This window comes from Lissotriton vulgaris, chromosome 1_1, assembly GCF_964263255.1.
Source record: "Lissotriton vulgaris chromosome 1_1, aLisVul1.2, whole genome shotgun sequence".
NCBI classification, from domain to species: domain Eukaryota; kingdom Metazoa; phylum Chordata; class Amphibia; order Caudata; family Salamandridae; genus Lissotriton; species Lissotriton vulgaris.
The window spans coordinates 1574443816-1574458756 of NC_141685.1; positions in this window are offsets into that span (position 1 = coordinate 1574443816).

Genomic DNA, 14941 nt, shown 5'->3' on the forward strand with positions numbered 1-14941 from the left:
GCCTGTACTTGTGGAAAAGATTCTTGGTCCTACCCCGCTTGAATTCTCTGTATAAGAATTCTATATAATGCAGGGCCTGCATCAATGCATTTTTTTGTCTCAATTCTTCAGGTATTAAGGAGAAAAGTGACTGTAATATTACCTCACCTTGAGGTGTAAACCTTACAAATACTGGAGTACAATTATCCATTGTTTGAATCTAGCATCCAATAGCATCTGATAAATAAATCTAGAATTTTCTATAAATTCTGTGTAATATCCCACTCCCAATATGTAGTTTTACACCATACAACCTGTCTGGAGAGTTTACATTCCTATCTGGATCTCAATCTGAAGGCATACTTTAGCTGGGGTCACCAAAATATGCTCTTTGAGAGTCTGGTGAACTATTGTCACTGCTGTTGCACTGTCCAGAAGTGCTACAGTCCCAGTTCCTTTCCACTGAAGTTTGCTATTATGGCCTGCTTCTTTACAAGAACAGTACTTTTTCTTTTTAATATGGGTCTTAGAGACTGAATCTTTCTCTTCCCTCTGTATACTAACTTCTCCTTGTCTTGCTGGATTACTTTTCTGTTTGAGGCATTTGTCTTTTCTGTAATTCTCATTCTGTCCACTCCTTTCTGTCTTTTTACTGTGCTCAGAGTCCTGAAAAGAACAGCTACCAGGATACTGTCACTGATTCGGCTTTCTAATTATATCACAGTACCTCAAACCTTTTCCACTCCTGCAGGACTCTTGCGATGGAAGAGACCAAGTCCTTGTTTTTGTTTCACCTTTTACTTTTCCCCAGTCTCTGGTACAGACTTTTTGCTGATGGCAGCCTTCAGTCTCATCCTTTGCATTGAAAGGTAGCCCATGAACCTAAGGTGTCATGGCCCACGGAGGTGTAAACTTCTGAAATAATCTTTAGGCATTTCCGTCCTCGATCTTGAAGGGGAACCACTGTCAACCTGTATTGAACTGCTACAGCTGTGGCCTTTCCCCTCCCCGAATGTTACTCAGAGTTTTGAATAATCAATATATGTAACTCAATAAAGGGGAGTACCTAGAAAGGAAAAAACTTGATATTTCAGATACTCTTACCCCAACAGTTCCCACACGCCACCCACATTTCTCTATGTTGGTTTCTGAACTGCCCACAAATGCTACATGGGAAGTATCTGTTGAAATTGCCCAACCAAAACCTAGAGTCAAACAATTTGAACAATCATTTCCTTCTAAGTGTTGTCAAAGGAAGATAGCATGTACCCTCCCACTCACCGAAGACCCCTCTCTCCAATAGTGTGTCATAGTCTGTAGAAAGGAGGAATTATCACAATGTTCCCTTTAAAGAATTCCAAAACTGTGGCTTAATTCAAAACTACATCATTATCATCAATATTGATCTAAGTATCCCCCTATTCCTGCCCAATAGAATTATTATGACAATGAAACTTTGGTACCAGCCTCAAGACTGTGCAAAGGCCCCAGGTAAGAGACAACCTTCATCTCTTCCCTTCCCCTTCAAAACTAGAGAATCCAAACCTGTAGACCTAGGATATACCTGTAAGATACTTAACAAGGGCATCTACACAATACTTTGATTTGCTCACAAGGGAGGACAAGGATCTCTCGGTTCCTGCACCAGCCACTCAGTGGTGGAGCAACTGTGGAATGGCAAGCCTTGGCTGATTATCTTGGCCAATGGTGATGCTAGGTCAAGCAATATGTTTCCTACTTTGTCCAGCATGGGACAATTGAAAAGGCTTAACAGAAAGTGTGAAGGTGTATGCTGGTCTCCATTATGACAGTGATTTGGATCCAATAACTATTAATGTTAGCAGAATCCAACACTTTGGGAAAGAATTCTGCATCCATGGGTGATGATACAGGCATGATAAAGATGTATTTATTTTATTTTGAGAGTTTTATAGAGTGCGAACAAGACCCAAAGGGCTTTCAGTGCGCTTTACAACGATGTCGTCAGCAATTATACAGAACATGAAGAAGGTAAGACATTCACGAAGAGTAGGGTTTATCAGTGGTGCCATAGAGTTCTCCGAAAAAAAACATCATACAAATAGAGAGAACCAAGATGTGCAATGTGCACCAAGGAATATTAACGAAAAGGGAGAGAGCAAAAATCAACAGTTGATGCAGTTAAAGGAGCTTTCGAGGACTAGAACAAAAAGAAGGTAAAAACATATCATAGAACATCAGTGAAAATATTTCAAGATTTTGGTTATTAACAAAACACAAGAACATGATCAGCGCGTTAACAGTTGTTCATTAGTAGTCTTTTGATCAGTTTTTTGTTTGAAATCTATTTTATTTTCTGGATAAAGAATAGAACACAGGTCCAGATATACACAGCATCAAGCCCACAACCCTATTTAGGGCTGGCCGCGTACTGTAGGAGAGTCTCCACGAGTATGGAGCAGCAGTAGCAAAGTAGCTTGAACACAGCATGCCGCCTACAACCCTTGTTGGGCCAGCCGCGTGATACAGTATACATAGCAATATTGGTCTATTGTGGGAAATCGCTGGCCCCTTTAAAAACAACAACACTAAGAACACGAGCAAGAGGCCCATAGAAAACGAGTAGTGATGAGTTAACAGAAAGGTGTCGAAGGGAGAAGAGGTAATAGGAAAGACAGATAAATAGCAGCGAAAAGAAAGGCCGTGTGGGCGGAAAGGGGCAAGGGTTCAGCGGCGCATGTTATTGAAAGTCCTAATACTTGACCAGTTTTTTAAAGGAAGTAGTGGAAGGATTTGATCTGATCTTTGATGGCAAGGAGTTCTAGATTCTTAGAGCAAGGCTGAAGAACACATGGTTGTACAATCTTTTCTTTTTGAATCTTGGAGGTTTCAAGAGAAAGGTGGACGTACTTCTGAGGTTCTGGCTGGAGCCCGATAGCTCAAGTTTATTTGCTAGATAGTATGGGGTATTCTGGTGTATGGCTTTATGAGTCAGACAAGCTATCTTGAGTCGGATTCTAGCTTAAATAGATAACCAGTTTAGATGCAAGAGGTCGAGTGAAATGTGATAACATTTCCTAGAACCCGTTAAAATCCTGGCTGATGTATTCAAGGTAGCTCTGAGTGGAGCCAGGATATCTTAGGAAGTCCTGCGAGGGTTACCAGCCCATATTCCAGTCTAGGGATACTCAGGGTTTGAACCTCTGGCCTCAGATCTTCGGGGGGAGGAATGGTTTGATTACCTTCAGTGTGTCGATTTGGAAATTGGTTCTCCTAGTAGTAGCACTGATGTGTGCTTGCATGTTTAGGTGTTTATCCAAGGTGATACCTAAAGATTTGGCAGGGTCTACAACGTGAGGAGTGCAGTTCAAAGCAGTTAGGTGTTTAATCCAGTCAAGGGAAGGAGTGGAATGATTAGGTGGTGTGATCAAAATAAATTCTGTTTTGAGAGAATTTAGTGAGAGATGGTTCGGAGCTACCCATTGTTGAGTTTGGGCAAGTGCAGCATTTGAAGTTTTCATGTCCTCTTGCAAGGAGATCTTCAAGTACAAATGCATGTCATTCGCATACGTGTGGTATTGGATGTTCGCTCTGTTCAGAATGGCCGCAAGAGTCTCCATAAATATGTGGAAGAGAGTGGGCGAGAGCGTGGAACCTTGGGGGCTCCAATCAGGACAGGGGTACTGGAAGCGAGGGCATGATTAACTTTGATCCTTTGCATGCGGTTGTGAAGGATGGAGGCAAACCAATTTAGGACCGGGCTAGACAACCCCATCCTATGTTGTAGGAGATCAATCAGGTTTTTGGGTTTGATGTTATCGAAGGCTAAAGACAGGTCTAGAAGGATCAGGAGACAAGGGACATTTTGGTCAAGGGCTCTCGCAGCATCATCAACAGTGTGAGTTAGTGCGGTTTAAGTGCTGTGCCCTGCTCTGAACTCTGACTGATGATGATATTTCTCAATATGTTTGCAGAGCTGCGAATGAACGCATTTTTCAAGCAATTTCGCTAGAGTCATGCTTCTGGTGATAAATCGGAAGTTGTTTGGATCTGGTAGGTATGCATTAGGCTTCTTCGGAATTGAGTAACTTGCCCAACTTTTAGGCAGTCTGGAATATTTCCCTGTAAGAGGGATTCCTGAATGATCCTGGACCGAAGACGGAGAACGGCTAAGATTAAATCTTTATAGAGCTTGGCAGGTAGACGATCACCAAAGTGGTTGGAGGGTTTGATGGATGCCATGTTGCGAAGTATCTCAGTACAGTCTGGTAGGAGAAAACTGCTCAAAGAGGTATTGTTTTTGAGGCCCAAAGGCGAGTGTATTGTCGTGGATTCTGCCGCCTCCCCTGATCCTGCGGGCGGTATCTTGGAAAGCAAACTTGGGGTGTTGGATAATAGCTCCAGTTCTATTTTCATTGTTTTTTTTGCAAAGTGAGCTGGAAAATCATCACTACTAGGAGCAGGGATAACGGAGTTGAGCTCTGGTTAGAAGATTGGTTAGATTGTTCCTTAATGATTTCGAAGAGTTTTTTTGGTCTATATTTGGCTCCATTCAGTTGAAATCTGAAATGTTCGATTTTTGCCAGGCGTATGTGTTTGTTGTAAACGCTTCTCATTTATCTCAGTTGAGAGAGATTTGTGGTGGAGGGCCAGTTTCTCCAAAGTCTCTCAGAGAGTCTTAGATGGCGCTGTTCATCATTTAAGGCACCATTAAACCATGGTTTAGAAAGTTTGACTAGGATCCTTTTGAGCTGTTTCGGAGCAACCTAGTCAAGAATGTTAGAAAAAGTGTTAATGTAATGCTCAGAAAGATCGTCAAGGTTCGTCAAATTAGGGGGGGCTGTAGTCTATTTTTGGTGATTGAGTTTATCATACTAAGATGTTAGGAAACTTCCTTTGTTATGTCTATTGGGAATCAAATACCTATTGTGCATATAGTTAAATTGTGTATACATGAAGTAAGCATTTCTAGAGACTTTGGGACCGATTTGCAAGCCTCTTGCAAAATTTTTACGGCACTGTTGTGTCACTGAATACGCCACCATGCAATAGATTTACAACGTGACACATCTAGTGAGATGTGTCACGTTATAAAGCCCTGTGCTACATTATACCTGCGTCAGGTCTAATGTATTCATGGTGGGCGTTCCATCGCAAGGAAGCCCCGTAAAAGAGACGGGGTGAAATCTACAAGATTTCACTGAGTCACTTTTACATCCCCACAGCATCAAAACCGCACGCCTGTTTCTGCAGGCGTAAGGAGTGACACAGCACTATGGGTATGGGCCGTCCCTGAGCAGTGCTGGAGTTGTATCGCGCTTGCAACACGACTCCAGCACTGCGTCACCTTTACACTGACAGATGCGTCACGCATCTGTCTCTCTTTGCGCCACAGTGCATCGCATTGTAAATGCACCGCATCCATGGTGACGCAAGGGGTTCCTAACTTCACGCAAATTAACTTGCGCATCCCTGTTGATCTGCAGGGATGCACCAGTTATTGTAAATATGCCCCTTTGTGTTTATATTATAATACCTCAATCCCTTCCTTGTCCTCCGTTTCTCATCCCAAATCCAGTCACCATACATGTTTAGCGCTTACCAAGTTAAACGTGATTATGTAGTGTAGGGCATGTTTTTAGCCACTAGGGTGGACACTTGTTGTGGGTCATTCTCGCCAGTACCCTATTGTACATGTAGGCCTTCAGTTAGGATGTCATGCTGTAGATATTGTCTGCCAGGGTGTTTGTCCTCCTCAGTTAGCTATTCCAGTGACTTCAGCACTCTTGATGAATAAAAGACCCTCCTCACTATCCTCTCCCTTGTATAGGCATTGAACTGTCTAGGAGACCTAAAAATCATTGTTAATTCAGATTTTGCCCAACTTTGAAACAGAAGCTGCAAACTAGATGACCTTTCCTTTGATTCATTCATGTCCATATCATGCAGGGACAAGCACTTGCGGTCCTATGGTGGTGCAGTTTAATGCTCAGCTATGAGCCTTTAAACTAAGCTGCCATGGGACCGCCACGCTACCCGCCCAGACCTTTTTGGCAGTATGGGAGTAAGGTGGTGGTGTGGTGCCCCACTCCCACACCACCAATCTTGTAATCATGTACTAAGTAGGTTACAAAGGACACACACCACTGTTGTGGAGATATCCTTCATCTGCCATACCCTAAATTCACCACTATCACGCTAATTATCATGCCCAGAATTGGAAATACTGAACATTTTTTCAATGTGTAGTCTGAAATATTAATAGGAAACATCATAACAATCAAAAATGAGTAAAGTGATGTAGTGACACTTTCTTTAACAGTTAAATAGCAACTGAATATGTGCGAAAATATGTCCTCTGGGCATTTTCATAGTGACTTCATTAAACATACATCTAAACTGCAACCCCTCAACCCCCATAGGGTGGTCAAAAATGCAAGAAGCCAGCACTCACATGTGACTATGTGAGCTCTTTCTGAAAGGCTTCTTTGTTTTGCTAATACATGTAAGTGCTTTCTAAGCATGGGCGAATTTTGCGAATTTGCGATCCGCGAATTTGCGGATTTGCGAATTTGCGATCCACAAAATTCGCGAATTTGCGGATTTTTGTTTTTTGCGTGTTCGCTGGGTTTTTTGCGTGTTTGCGGGATTTTTTGCATGTTCGCGGGGATTTTTGCGTCTTCGCGAGTCGCTTGCATAGCGAAGTTACCCATGCAGTCGTTTATGGGAAAGGGAGAGAGAGATAGATAGATAGATAGATAGATAGATAGATAGATAGATAGATAGATAGATAGATAGATAGAAAGAGAGAGAAAGAGAGGGAAAGAGAGAGGGTGAGAGAGAACGAGAGAAGAAAGAGAGGCCGGATCTCTGAAGGGCCAGATTCCTGAATTGCCCCTACAGAACATACAGCTTTTTATTTTTAGCAAAATGCATATGAAAATTGTGCTGTAAAGGTCTCTTTTAGTTTAACCCCTCCTGACAACTCAAAATGGGTGTATTTGCCATCCTCTCCCTTCTTCCTGTTTTTTATATCTGTAAGTGCTTCCTGATGAGGTTTAATTCCTTGGACAGGTGCCTCGTTGCCTACTTGTAACTATTCTCTGACCCTGCTTCAAGGGTCAGAGCAGGGTCAGAGAATAGTTGCAAGTAGGCAATGAGGCGCCAGGAAGCAATTAGCAGCAGGTGTCCAAGTTGAAGTTCATTTGCTTGTAACCCTTTTGTAAAAGGTTACAAAGAAATTAGGTTCAACTTTTGCACCTGCTGCTGTAACCCTTGCTTGGTTGAAAATTCGTCCCCGCTGATTCTCGGATTTTACCGTGAATTCGCGAGATTCGCGGATCGCGAAATTGCGGAAAATCCGCAAATTCGCCCGCGAACCGTATTTTACGCCCACCCTTAGTGCTTTCACTATGGTGTTGAATCTCTTAGGACCTGATTACAAGTTTGGCGGTCCTACAGCGGACGATGCACTGTACTGTCTGCTGTAGGACTGCCAAGCCAGTGGTGTGTGTGCCCGCCAGCTCAGGAGTTTATTCCTGGTCTGGCAGGCTGTACTACGAGGTCTGACAACAGTGGTCTGGTAGGCTCATAGAAGAGCCTATCCTGCAAACTGCTGCTCCCAGAGCACCACCTGTACTTTCCTGCATAATGTGGCAAATATGCCATACTGTGCAGAAACTGAGGGTGCAACTAGAGGGGGAAACTACATGTGCCCCCCACATGCACCCCAGGCCCCTGAAGCAGCAGGAGTCCTGTTAGGGCCCCCCCTTTAGTTGCCTAATTACAACCCTTTTCATGGCAGACTCATAGCAATGAAAATGGTGGTGTGAGGTAACTTGAAATATGCTCTGAGGTGCTGGTGCGGCACCATCAGCAAATTTGCCCCCCCAGGGTCCCTCTGGTGCCAAGGGGACTTTATTCTCCAACTAGCAGTTTGCCAAGAGGTGCGTTTGCAGAGTGATGGAGAAAGGGGCATGGCAGTGGAAGTCCTCATAGCAATCCCACTGTGTATGACTTACTAGCAGTACCAGGAGGGGTTTCTGGCCCCCAAGGACTCTCAGGAGGCAAGGGGACTCCACCCTCTAACAAGTAGTGCACAAGGAGGTGCACTTGCAGCGTGGTGGGCCTATTTTGGTTCCAGGGACCCCATCCCCTGGGGCCCGGCCACTAGTGTGTGTTCCCTGATCCCACCCAGGGAACGCACTTATCACTGATGAAGAACACAGGGGGAGCCTCAAGGCCATAGTGGTCCCTTCCAGCCCTCCACCTCCTGCAGGAGCTGGCTTTGCTTTGACAGAGAGGGAACTGCTAGCATGCACCTCCCTCTTTGTCAAAGCAATTGTGCTCTGCTTCAAGCAAGCAAGAGCAAAATGTCCTCACTTGCTCAAACCGAGCACAGTTTGCTACGGCTTGGCGGGAGTAGTGAAGATCATGCCAAGCCATAGCAAACAGCTATGACCTCAGGGTGGTCACCTGGGGGCATAGCAGGAGCCAACCATGTAGGGTACTGGTCCCCAGGACCATATTTGTCTTCAGGCGCCAACCTTCACTTTAAGCCCGGGATATGGTGGTCCCTGGTCCTGCTGGGAGGCCATGCATGCCCCCTGCATTTCTCTATTAATTGCTCTGGATAGGTGGTGGTCCCCAGGGCTGCAGAGGGCCACACGGACCGCTCACATTTATTTTAATTAAAGCCCCGGGGAAGTGTCTGCGGGTGGGTTAATGCGTGCAACCACATTATTCAAATTTAAATCACTGAGAAGGTTGTAGCCCCCAGGCTGCAGGGGAGCCTACACACACCCCCTGCTTTATTCATTGAGTAGCGTCAAAGAGTTGGCCGTACCAGAGGCTGCTGGGGACGACACATAGGACTCCCCCACACTAATTTTACAAAGATCCCCAGGGAGGTGGTGGTCCATGAGACTTTGGGGGCCCTCGTATCATTTTATAGTTTACCCTAGGGAGGTGGCAATCCCATGGGCCTGGGGCGTGCTACGTGGGCTCCCCTGACATAATTAATTAACAGTGCACCTGGGATTTTGCCCACCCACGGGCTTCATTAAACACATTTTTCCACTGAGTTATTGGCAAAACAAAAAGGGCTTTTTCAACAGAAACGTTGTTCCTAACTATAACTAACTACTGGAATCCCCCAGTAGGTAATATGTGTATGTATGCACACACACACTCATATATATATATATTCACTGAAAAAACCATAGGTTATAGGCCATATATAGTTAGGAATTTGCATTTACAAAACCTTGAAAATTCACTGAAAAAACCATTGGTTATAGACCATATATAGTTAGGGATTAGCCTTTTCAAAACCTTATTTTACTCACACAAAACCATTGAAATTTCATATATAGTTAGTTCCACTAACTATATATCGCGCACCCGCAATCCACTGCTGATGATGTCACATATTACATCATTCATGACATGGTTAGTGACATCACTGATGACATCACTGATGACATCTCAAATGACATCACTGATGACATCTCAAATGACATCACTGATGACAACATCCAGTGACTGTATGTTTCTGTAAAGTTAAAATATGTCTTACATATTGAAGAATGAGTGGATGTATAAGTGTCTGGATGAAGGATTTAGTAGGTGCATGACTGACTGTATGAGTGAGTGATTAAATGTGTCTCACTGAGTGCATGGGTTAGTGACTAAACTGTTTTAATTTGTGCATCATTATATCTGTTGTTCTACAAACTGCTACATATGTTGATCAGTAGCTATATGAGTAACTGTATGGGTTATTCATTGGTTGTCCAAGTATTTGTATGGGAAACTGAGTGTGTGTGTATGGGTGGCTGGGAGGTGTGTGACTCTGTACATAGATGTGTGAGTAGTTAATTCACTATATGTATGGGTTCAAAAGTGCATGTGCAAACAACTGTATGGGCGGTTGACTGTGCATGAGTGTATTAGTGAGTGAATGGATATCTCAGTGCTACATGTCAAAGTAAGTACATATGTAAAACACAGTACATGTGAGAGTTGACATATATAAATAACTGTGCATAAGAGCCAGTGAATGTGTGAGTGGCTGTATGGATCATTGTGAACATGTATCAGGGATTGTATAAGAGAGTAAAGTAAATGTGTTAGTATATGTTTGAATAAGTAAGGTGTGTATAACTGTATAGTTGAGAAAATGGAGGTGTGATTGATTTTTTGCATAACTGACTAGGTGTGTGAGTAACTCCATGGATGAGTGACAGTCTGTGACTGTCTATTTACACTGATTGTATCTAAGGTTATATTAGAGTCTGAAGAGGTTCATGGTATTATCACATGAATGATATCATCAGTGATGTGATCAGTCATGTCAAATGAGATGTTATCAGTGATTTTATCAGTGATGTCATTCGAGAAGTCATCAATGATGTCATTTGAGATGTCATCAGTGATGTCATTTGAGATGTCATCAGTGATGTCATCAGTGATGTCACTAACCATGTCATGAATGATGTAATATGTGACATCATCAGCAGTGGATTGCGGGTGCGCGATATATAGTTAGTGGAACTAACTATATATGAAATTTCAATGGTTTTGTGTGAGTAAAATAAGGTTTTGAAAAGGCTAATCCCTAACTATATATGGTCTATAACCAATGGTTTTTTCAGTGAATTTTCAAGGTTTTGTAAATGCAAATTCCTAACTATATATGGCCTATAACCTATGGTTTTTTCAGTGAATTTCATTGGTTTTTTAATAGCAAATATCAAAAGCTGTAAAATGTAAAGTACGTGATAGGTAAAAACTTTTTCGTGTTTATGCACGCTGATGTGCTTTGAACGCTGCCCCCCTCCCCTCTTTTCTCTTAGTAGTACTCTCTCTTTGCATATAGTGAAGAGTAGTTAACGCAGGCCTTTACCCCCGTTGTAATCCGTCGTGCCTGCTTGTCTCTCCATTTGATTGATTGTTATCCAAGCATTTACTGTTTTACAATTGATTCTCTTTGGTTCATTCTCTATTTACAAACAAGCACAAAGTCGCAATACTCTGTTTAGTCTTTGCAGATAGTGAAAAATCGTGAAAAATCGTGTAAAAAAATAAAAGTAATCGAGCAAAATCAGTAGGCCACTAATTGGATCTCTTTTTGACCTCGCTAAAATACAAATATTATGAACAACCCTTCATGAGAAATACGAAAATAGTGAGATGAACTGAGCTCCACACCATGAGGGCTGCAAGACAGCTCGGCTCCGTCACCCACCCCGCCCAAAATAACGACAAACCCTATGCAAATATTAAAAATATAGACAACACACCAGCAAAGAAACAGGGTAAAACATTTTATTAAATAACTATTTACATAACTATTTTATACTTTTTATTGCCCGATCCGGCTAGCTCAATCGATCGAGCATGAAACTCATGCACTCTGATAGCAAGCGTTGCTACTGATGCTATGCAGACCAAAACTGGTTTTCAGTTTGTACATTTTTCTAGATTTTTCCATCCAAGGTTGGTTGACTTTGTAGAACGATGGCTTCAGATTTTCAACATACGGTGTGGTGGCGCGGACTGGGAGGGGGCGCTTCGCTCCTGCCCCCTCCCCAAGTAAGATTTTCATACGTGAAAGTACGTTAATGGTTTTGGTCCCTGAGTTGCTTCAATGTCTCTGCCATTCTCAAATGGCATAAGTTCTGGATGTTGGGTGCCATAGTTCAGAGTTCTGAGCAGCGCTTGTAACACTGTCTGAAGCTTATTTCCACCTACTGCAGCTTCACTATTCTCAAAGTAAGTGAGTGTCGTTTGTGGACCTGCCTGCATTTGAAAACAATGTGATATGTTACCTTCCTAAACCGCTTGACGGAGGCCCCCGAGGGGCGGTGTGATGGCCATGGACTCGGAGAAGACGCTTGGCTCCGACCCCCTCCCCAAGTCTTATAGCACCGGTGTAGCCTGAGATCGCCCCCGACATAGGCGGCCGGCTCCCGGGGTCCGGCGGAACTTTTTGCCTTTTGATGACTCTTCTATTCTGGACCTTGTCCCACAATCCGTTTGACCTGAAGACACGCTGTAGTGGGGCGCCCCTTTACCGTTTTAGTTGCCATTCCGCCTGCTTTTGCTACACTGTGCCTCTTCCGCCATTCAGCTGTTTACCGCCCGCTCTTGCGACTACAACGTCTCGCTCACCATGTAGTTGAGTTGCTCCCGCTCTTGCGATGCAACGATAAGCGACTGCCACAGGACTCTCAAAATGGCGGCCGGCTCTTCAGATTTGGGCGTGGTCCACTAAAATGGCTCTGGGACACCTTGGAACTCGGACGCTTCCCTGATAGGGCTTGGGTCCCATTCTCTAAAGCGTCCCCTCAGCCGTGAAGATTCTACAAAAGTCTTGGGGGCCCCCGACTCCCGCAGGCTTCTGGTGGGGAGCGGCTGCCATGTTTGCTCGTGGAATGGCCACGACGGACCTACGAGATGGTAGTGCTCTCATGCTGACGCCAGCTTTAGTCTGAAACATCCAGAAACACTGTAGACTACCAATTCGATCAGTTCCGGTAGCGCCCCAACATGACCCGGTAGAGAAGAACTTGCCCTCCCCTCTTTGACTGATGGTTCTTGTTGCCTGTCCCCTCTGTTGTCATTTTACAGAACTTTTTGGACTGCTGAAAGGGGTTGTGTTCCGAACGCTGGTTGGTGGAGACATTTTGACTATATTCTTGACCTACGTTGTCGCGTAATGCGTTATATGACACGCCGCGTTAGCACACCCGGAAGTAATCCGGGGCGCGGCGTGCAGCGCGCAACGTAAGCATAACAGGTCATGTGACTTGTTAATAAAACTTTTTATTGGTTCATTTTACTTTTGTTATTTTAATAATGAAAAGCTTGGTCATATGACCTAAAAAATACGCTTTTTATTGATTTCGAATTTTTTTTTTAAAACATATATGTTATAATATTCCAGGCTAATGTACTTTCCCGGAAAATTTACAACTGTCCTGCAAGTAAAATATATTCCTTTTTCGAGAAAAAGGGCGTTTCTTCGTTCCATGACGGAGCCGTTGAGTAAAAGAGACTCGGCCTGCTGTCTTAGTCGCCGATACGCCTGATTATCAGATTCTTATCGATCACTTTATGTTGCAGAAGTGGAAAACACAACTGCCCTTGACCATTTATCTTTACTGCTTTCCTACATATTATACCTTTTATCCGTCATGTAATTGGACTACTTTATTTCACTTGCCTTTTACTGATTCGAAAACAGTGACTAAAAGTAAAAACTTTACCAATGTAAATACTACTACCATGTTTTGTTTTAAAAACCTTTATTGTGAAAATGTCAGTATACAAATACGGGCCTATAACCACGTGGGCCGGCCACGGAGCAAACTGGAATCGTATATTATGAGGAGACATTTACATTATAGAGGAACGTAACGAACGAGCCATTAGGTTGCAAGAACTAAGGTGTCTAACAGTTGCGGAATCGGTGGACGTACATTTTGTAATTAAAATACGACAGGGCCACTTACAAAAAAGTTATCTAGATATACATTTGCGTGCAAGTACCATGGGTGACGTTAATTCGAACTTTCAATAGTACAGTAATCAATAACACATCAGAACTTAATATCAATAGGGATGTCGAAATATTCAATCAATTCTCGTCCCCGCCCGCCATGAGCATCAAAACTGCATTCATATCTCGTGATATCAAGGTTGTTCAACCAGTACACAACAATGAGTTACGAGTCCCATTTATACCGGCGCCATTTTGGGCGAGGCCGGGCAGGTCCAAGATATAGTCAAAATGTCTCCACCAACCATCGGCCAGACCAGAACCCCTTTCGGCCCTTTATGCTACAAGATGGTGTCTTCCATTCAGAAAATATTGTTCGCAGCATTTTGAAAGGAAACATAAACAGCCGTTCTCCTAGTGAGTCTCACATTGTTACATTTAGGAAGAATGTTGAAGAGTAGTATGTGGAAAATCTGAAGCCATTTTTCTACAAACTCTCAATCAGCCTTGGATGGAAAAAAAAATCCTGAAGAATGTACAAACTGAAAACCAATTTTTGTCTGTATAGCATCAACAGCAACGCTTGAGTCAGCTTTGTGTCAAGCCGCCATTTTCATTCAATCAATAGCATCCCCCTGCACACATTCAGGGACCTGGTCGTGTCTTCAGATGAAACGGATTGTAGGACAAGAAGCAGAAAGGAAAAGGAAAAAAGATCCGCCGGACCTCGGGAGCCGGCCGCCTATGTCATGTGCGACCTTTGGCCACACCAGGGCAATAGTGAAGCTGCAGCAGGTGCAAATAAGCTTCAGACAGTCTTACAAGCACTGCTCAGAACTCTCAACTATGGCACTCAACATCCAGGACTTGCCATTCGGATCTTGGCGCCTTGTGCTGGTTCTGACCTATTCACACATCGGTCCACTACTGACATCACCTCATAAGCCAACGGGGCACCCCACGCCGACTTTCGGCGCAGCATTGTAGGATGGCCACACCAGTGCGGCAACTTGCTGGACACCACCTCAGTGCCATCCGGATCTCGGCACGTTCGAGTCACTGTACCGCAAGAGTGACCGGAACTCAGCTGGACACGCCGTCTTTCGGCGCAGCATTGTAGGATGGCCACACCAGTGCGGCAACTTGCTGGACACCACCTCGGTGCCATCCAGATCTCGGCGCGTTCGAGTCACTGTACCGCAAGAGTGACCGCAACTCAGCTGGACACGCCGTCTTTCGGCGCAGCATTGTAGGATGGCCACACCAGTGCGGCAATTTGCTGGACACCACCTCGGTGCCATCCGGATCTCGGCGCGTTGTGCTGCCTTCGGCCTACTGTAGCCGCAAGTGCGGACGCAACTCAGTTGGACGGCGAGTGAAACACTAAGGGGCGCCGCACTGCAGCCGAGGAGCCTCCATCTTGGGGGAGACGCACAGCCCCCACTGACTGACGCGACCTCACAGGCCAACGGGGCGCCC